The following is a 7,500-nucleotide window of genomic DNA, read 5'->3' as shown; positions in this document are numbered from 1 at the left end:
TAGGTTTGCCGAATTTTGACGTGACAGAATGGGTTTTTAGCTTAAGTGTGTGTAGAAGTACTGCAAGGTGTGTGCCTATGTGTGCATAGAGTGGTACATGTGTAAAATCTGTATGATTTGGGCAGTTAAAGTGCTGATTTTGCCTCCGAGTAAGAAAAGGACTACACAAAATGTATAAAGGATCAGCACATTGGCTGCCTTTGCTGATGCCCCCGTTGCCTAATTTGTAGTGCAATGGTTAAGTTGCAGAGTGTGGTTGAACTTGGTTAGGAGACTTAGTGCCTCTTTCCGTGTCCTACTGATGATAAGGATGGCTTGATACCATTTTCTAAGCCCAGTATATTGAGAAAAGAAGTAAGTGAAGAAGAAGTGTGGAGTCGAAAGTGGTTCTCCAATTTCTCTCCACTTGCTAAAATTGCAAAGTCTCCATTATAGCATAGAAGAGAGCGTTAAAGTCGGGGATGGAAGAGGATGAAAATGGGAAGTTTACTTATAGAGAGAAGTGAGAAATGCCCTGTGTGCACACACCGGTGTCTGACCATAGAATACATTTAAATAATGCCTCTAGAAAAGAGCTATGCATGTGTTCCTCAGTGGCCTAATGGATAAGGCACTGGCCTCCTAAGCCAGGGATTGTGGGTTCAAGTCCCATCTGAGGTGATAACAAAAATCCTCCCTCTTTCTTTTCCAGAAAATTAGGTAGATTTATTACATGCTTCCTCTCAGAAGTTTATGAGGGATTAGCTACTTTGAAACGGTCCCATTTTACTTGTGTACACTTCACAGTCATGTTAGTGTTCTGAAACTGCAAAGTAGATTTTTAAATGCCTATTTTTGTGAGATGCATTTTCGACCGCCCAGAACATATTACTTTGGAAAAAATGATATGAATTGGATTGGTGTGAATCTTGTTTCTAGAGGTGGTGACAGGCTTTCAGCTACTTGAATAGGTCAAGCCAGGATTCATAAAACGTATACAACCTATGTGAGTGTGAAAAATTAGCATATGCAGGAAGGAGCAATTTGTCCTACTTTCAAAACAGTTTCACTCCACGTCTGGAAACGTCCAGAGCTATGTAGAGCATACAAATGAGCTTTAAACTCATGAGGAAAGAGGTTTGTATGGAAAAGGGAAAACAAAAGCATATCGTACTCATAAAATTCTCAATATATAGATCCCAAAAAAGTGCTTCCAGCGAAAAGAGCTGAAAGAACACTATGGGTTGTAAACCTGAATACCTTTCAATAATATGTTCTCCATCCATGCATACCACCTACATGATAAAAATCATCTCAGGTGGACGGATGACCGCGTGGCCTAATGGATAAGGCGTCTGACTTCGGATCAGAAGTTTGAGGGTTCGAGTCCCTTCGTGGTCATTTTTGGCCAATGGTCACACAATCTGCTTTACATTCAGAGTGGAAAAAGTATTTTCCAATACTCTTGTAGTCCTCACTTTCTCATTACTAATCATTAATAAAGTGGAGTACATACTGTAAACTCATTCAGGTTGCATCTTCAGTCTAACTACTTGTGCATTTTAGTGGCATTAAAAAGTGTTTCTATGCCGACGCACTGAATATGTAATAGGTTTGCAGAATTTTGACGTGACAGAATGGGTTTTTAGCTTAAGTGTGTGTAGAAGAACTGCAAGGTGTGTCCCTATGTGTGCATAGAGTGGTACATGTGTAAAGTCTGTATGATTTGGGCAGTTAAAGTGCTGATTTTGCCTCCGAGTAAGAAAAGTACTACAAAAAATGTATAAAGGATCGGCACATTGGCTGCCTTTGCTGATGCCCCCGTTGCCTAATTTGTAGTGCAATGGTTAAGTTGCAGAGTGTGGTTGAACTTGGTTAGGAGACTTGGTGCCTCTTTCCGTGTCCTGCTGATGATAAGGATGGCTTGATACCATTTTCTAAGCCCAGTATATTGAGAAAAGAAGTAAGTGAAGAAGAAGTGTGGAGTCGAAAGTGGTTCTCCAATTTCTCTCCACTTGCTAAAATTGCAAAGTCTCCATTATAACATAGAAGAGAGCGTTAAAGTCGGGGATGGAAGAGGATGAAAATGGGAAGTTTACTTATAGAGAGAAGTGAGAAATGCCCTGTGTGCACACACCGGTGTCTGACCATAGAATACATTTAAATAATGTCTCTAGAAAAGAGCTATGCATGTGTGCCTCAGTGGCCTAATGGATAAGGCACTGGCCTCCTAAGCCAGGGATTGTGGGTTCGAGTCCCATCTGAGGTGATAACAAAAATTCTCCCTCTATCTTTGGCAGAAAATTAGGTAGATTTATTACATGCTTCCTCTCAGAAGTTTATGAGGGATTAGTTACTTTGAAACGGTCCCATTTTACTTGTGTACACTTCACAGTCATGTTAGTGTTCTGAAACTGCAAAGTATATTTTTAAATGCCTATTTTTGTGAGATGCATTTTCGACCGGCCAGAACATATTCCTTTGGAAAAAATGATTTGAATTGGATTGGTGTGAATCTTGTTTCTAGAGGTGGTGACAGGCTTTCAGCTACTTCAATAGGTCAAGCCAGGATTCATAAAACGTATACAACCTATGTGAGTGTGAAAAATTAGCATATGCAGGAAGGAGCAATTTGTCCTACTTTCAAAACAGTTTCACTCCACGTCTGGAAACTTCCAGAGCTATGTAGAGAATACAAATGAGCTTTAAACTCATGAGGAAAGAGGTTTGTATGCAAAAAGGAAAACAAAAGCATATCGTACTCATAAAATACTCAATATATAGATTCCAAAAAAGTGGTTCCAGCGAAAAGAGCTGAAAGAACACTATGGGATGTAAACCTGAATACCTTTCAATAATATGTTCTCCATCCATGCATACCACCTACATGATAAAAATCATCTCAGGTGGACGGATAACTGCGTGGCCTAATGGATAAGGCATCTGACTTCGGATCAGAAGATTGAGGGTTCGAGTCCCTTCGTGGCCGTTTTTGGCCAATGGTCACACAATCTGCTTTACATTCAGAGTGGAAAAAGTATTTTCCAATACTCTTGTAGTCCTCACTTTCTCATTACTAATCATTAATAAAGTGGAGTACATACTGTAAACTCATTCAGGTTGCATCTTCAGTCTAACTACTTGTGCATTTTAGTGGCATTAAAAAGTGCTTCTATGCCGACGCACTGAATATGTAATAGGTTTGCAGAATTTTGACGTGACAGAATGGGTTTTTAGCTTAAGTGTGTGTAGAAGAACTGCAAGGTGTGTGCCTATGTGTGCATAGAGTGCTACATGTGTAAAGTCTGTATGATTTGGGCAGTTAAAGTGCTGAATTTGCCTCCGAGTAATAAAAGTACTACAAAAAATGTATAAAGGATCGGCACATTGGCTGCCTTTGCTGATGCCCCCGTTGCCTAATTTGTAGTGCAATGGTTAAGTTGCAGAGTGTGGTTGAACTTGGTTAGGAGACTTGGTGCCTCTTTCCGTGTTCTGCTGATGATAAGGATGGCTTGATACCATTTTCTAAGCCCAGTATATTGAGAAAAGAAGTAAGTGAAGAAGAAGTGTGGAGTCGAAAGTGGTTCTCCAATTTCTCTCCACTTGCTAAAATTGCAAAGTCTCCATTATAGCATAGAAGAGAGCGTTAAAGTCGGGGATGGAAGAGGATGAAAATGGGAAGTTTACTTATAGAGAGAAGTGAGAAATGCCCTGTGTGCACACACCGGTGTCTGACCATAGAATACATTTGAATAATGTCTCTAGAAAAGAGCTATGCATGTGTGCCTAAGTGGCCTAAAGGATAAGGCACAGGCCTCCTAAGCCAGGGATTGTGGGTTCGAGTCCCATCTGAGGTGATAACAAAAATCCTCCCTCTTTCTTTTCCAGAAAATTAGGTAGATTTATTACATGCTTCCTCTCAGAAGTTTATGAGGGATTAGGTACTTTGAAACGGTCCCATTTTACTTGTGTACACTTCACAGTCATGTTAGTGTTCTGAAACTTCAAAGTATTTTTTAAAATGCCTATTTTTGCGAGATGCACTTTCAACCGGCCAGAACATATTCCTTTGGAAAAAATGATTTGAATTGGATTGGTGTGAATCTTGTTTCTAGAGGTGGTGACAGGCTTTCAGCTACTTGAATAGGTCAAGCCAGGATTCATAAAACTTATACAACCTATGTGAGTGTGAAAAATTTGCATATGCAGGAAGGAGCAATTTGTACTGCTTTCAAAACAGATTCACTCCACGTCTGGAAACGTCCAGAGCTATGTAGAGCATACAAATGAGCTTTAAACTCATGAGGAAAGAGGTTTGCATGCAAAAAGGAAAACAAAAGCATATCGTACTCATAAAATTCTCAATATATAGATTCCAAAAAAGTGCTTCCAGCGAAAAGAGCTGAAAGAACACTATGGAATGTAAACCTGAATACCTTTCAATAATATGTTCTCCATCCATGCATACCACCTACATGATAAAAATCATCTCAGGTGAACAGATGACCGCGTGGCCTAATGGATAAGGCGTCTGACTTTGGATCAGAAGATTGAGGGTTCGAGTCCCTTTGTGGTCGTTTTTGGCCAATGGTCACACAATCTGCTTTACATTCAGAGTGGAAAAAGTCTTTTCCAAGACTCTTGTAGTCCTCACTTTCTCATTACTAATCATTAATAAAGTGGAGTACATACTGTAAACTCATTCAGGTTGCATCTTCAGTCTAACTACTTGTGCATTTTAGTGGCATTAAAAAGTGCTTCTATGCCGACGCACTGAATATGTAATAGGTTAGCAGAATTTTGACGTGACAGAATGGGTTTTTAGCTTAAGTGAGTGTAGAAGAACTGCAAGGTGTGTGCCTATGTGTGCATAGAGTGCTACATTGGTAAAATCTGTATGATTTGGGCAGTTAAAGTGCTGATTTTGCCTCCGAGTAAGAAAAGTACTACACAAAATGTATAAAGGATCGGCACATTGGCTGCCTTTGCTGATGCCCCCTTTGCCTAATTTGTAGTGCAATGGTTAAGTTGCAGAGTGTGGTTGAACTTGGTTAGGAGACTTGGTGCCTCTTTCCGTGTCCTGCTGATGATAAGGATGGCTTGATACCATTTTCTAAGCCCAGTATATTGAGAAAAGAAGTAAGTGAAGAAGAAGTGTGGAGTCGAAAGTGGTTCTCCAATTTCTCTCCACTTGCTAAAATTGCAAAGTCTCCATTATAGCATAGAAGAGAGCGTTAAAGTCGGGGATGGAAGAGGATGAAAATGGGAAGTTTACTTATAGAGAGAAGTGAGAAATGCCCTGTGTGCAAACACCTGTGTCTGACCATAGAATACATTTAAATAATGCCTCTAGAAAAGAGCTATGCATGTGTGCCTCAGTGGCCTAATGGATAAGGCACTGGCCTCCTAAGCCAGGGATTGTGGTTTCAAGTCCCATCTGAGGTGATATCAAAAATCCTCCCTCTTGCTTTTCCAGAAAATTAGGTAGATTTATTACATGCTTCCTCTCAGAAGTTTATGAGGGATTAGGTACTTTGAAACGGTCCCATTTTACTTGTGTACACTTCACAGTCATGTTAGTGTTCTGAAACTGCAAAGTAGATTTTTAAATGCCTATTTTTGTGAGATGCATTTTCGACCGGCCAGAACATATTCCTCTGGAAAAAATGATTTGAATTGGATTGGTGTGAATCTTGTTTCTAGAGGTGGTGACAGGCTTTCAGCTACTTGAATAGGTCAAGCCAGGATACATAAAACGTATACAACCTATGTGAGTGTGAAAAATTAGCATATGCAGGAAGGAGCAATTTGTCCTACTTTCAAAACAGTTTCACTCCACGTCTGGAAACTTTCAGAGCTATGTAGGGAATACAAATGAGCTTTAAACTCATGAGGAAAGAGGTTTGTATGGAAAAAGGAAAACAAAAGCATATCGTACTCATAAAATTCTCAATATATAGATTCCAAAAAAGTGCTTCCAGCGAAAAGAGCTGAAAGAACACTATGGGATGTAAACCTGAATACCTTTCAATAATATGTTCTCCATCCATGCATACCACCTACATGATAAAAATCATCTCAGGTAGACGGATGACCGCGTGGCCTAATGGATAAGGTGTCTGACTTCGGATCAGAATATTAAGGGTTCGAGTCCCTTCGTGGTCGTTTTTGGCCAATGGTCACACAATCTGCTTTACATTCAGAGTGGAAAAAGTCTTTTCCAATACTCTTGTAGTCCTCACTTTCTCAGTACTAATCATTAATAAAGTGGAGTACATACTGTAAACTCATTCAGGTTGCATCTTCAGTCTAACTACTTGTGCATTTTAGTGGCATTAAAAAGTGCTTCTATGCCGACGCACTGAATATGTAATAGGTTTGCAGAATTTTGACGTGACAGAATGGGTTTTTAGCTTAAGTGTGTGTAGAAGAACTGCAAGGTGTGTGCCTATGTGTGCATAGAGTGGTACATGTGTAAAATCTGTATGATTTGGGCAGTTAAAGTGCTGATTTTGCCTCCGAGTAAGAAAAGTACTACACAAAATGTATAAAGGATCGGCACATTGGCTGCCTTTGCTGATGCCCCCGTTGCCTAATTTGTAGTGCAATGGTTAAGTTGCAGAGTGTGGTTGAACTTGGTTAGGAGACTTAGTGCCTCTTTCCGTGTCCTACTGATGATAAGGATGGCTTGATACCATTTTCTAAGCCCAGTATATTGAGAAAAGAAGTAAGTGAAGAAGAAGTGTGGAGTCGAAAGTGGTTCTCCAATTTCTCTCCACTTGCTAAAATTGCAAAGTCTCCATTATAGCATAGAAGAGAGCGTTAAAGTCGGGGATGGAAGAGGATGAAAATGGGAAGTTTACTTATAGAGAGAAGTGAGAAATGCCCTGTGTGCACACACCGGTGTCTGACCATAGAATACTTTTAAATAATGCCTCTAGAAAAGAGCTATGCATGTGTGCCTCAGTGGCCTAATGGATAAGGCACAGGCTTCCTAAGCCAGGGATTGTGGGTTTGAGTCCCATCTGAGGTGATAACAAAAATCCTGGCTCTTTCTTTTCCAGAAAATTAGGTAGATTTATTACATGCTTCCTCTCAGAAGTTTATGAGGGATTAGGTACTTTGAAACTGTCCCGTTTTACTTGTGTACACTTCACAGTCATGTTAGGGTTCTGAAACTGCAAAGTATATTTTTAAATGCCTATTTTTGTGAGATGCATTTTCGACCGGCCAGAACATATTCCTTTGGAAAAAATGATTTGAATTGGATTGGTGTGAATCTTGTTTCTAGAGGTGGTGACAGGCTTTCAGCTACTTGAATAGGTCAAGCCAGGATTCATAAAACTTATACAACCTATGTGAGTGTGAAAAATTAGCATATGCAGGAAGGAGCAATTTGTACTACTTTCAAAACAGTTTCACTCCACGTCTGGAAACGTCCAGAGCTATGTAGAGCATACAAATGAGCTTTAAACTCATGAGGAAAGAGGTTTGTATGGAAAAAGGAAAACAAAAGCATAT

At 39.9% G+C, this 7,500-nt stretch overlaps 3 non-coding genes across 3 annotated transcripts; all 3 read left to right on the top strand.

The window, feature by feature from the left end:
• Positions 1-1,307: 1,307 nt before the first annotated feature.
• Positions 1,308-1,380, top strand: TRNAR-UCG (transfer RNA arginine (anticodon UCG)). Its single transcript has one exon. It is a non-coding gene; the product is annotated as a tRNA-Arg (tRNA).
• Positions 1,381-2,175: 795 nt separating this feature from the next.
• On the top strand, positions 2,176-2,248 carry TRNAR-CCU (transfer RNA arginine (anticodon CCU)). The gene has a single exon. It is a non-coding gene; the product is annotated as a tRNA-Arg (tRNA).
• A 3,823-nt stretch (positions 2,249-6,071) lies between these two features.
• Positions 6,072-6,144, top strand: TRNAR-UCG (transfer RNA arginine (anticodon UCG)). The gene has a single exon. It is a non-coding gene; the product is annotated as a tRNA-Arg (tRNA).
• Positions 6,145-7,500: the final 1,356 nt, after the last annotated feature.

This window comes from Triturus cristatus, chromosome 4_1 (assembly GCF_964204655.1).
Source record: "Triturus cristatus chromosome 4_1, aTriCri1.1, whole genome shotgun sequence".
Lineage (NCBI taxonomy): Eukaryota > Metazoa > Chordata > Amphibia > Caudata > Salamandridae > Triturus > Triturus cristatus.
This window is presented reverse-complemented; position numbering and strand designations above follow the sequence as displayed.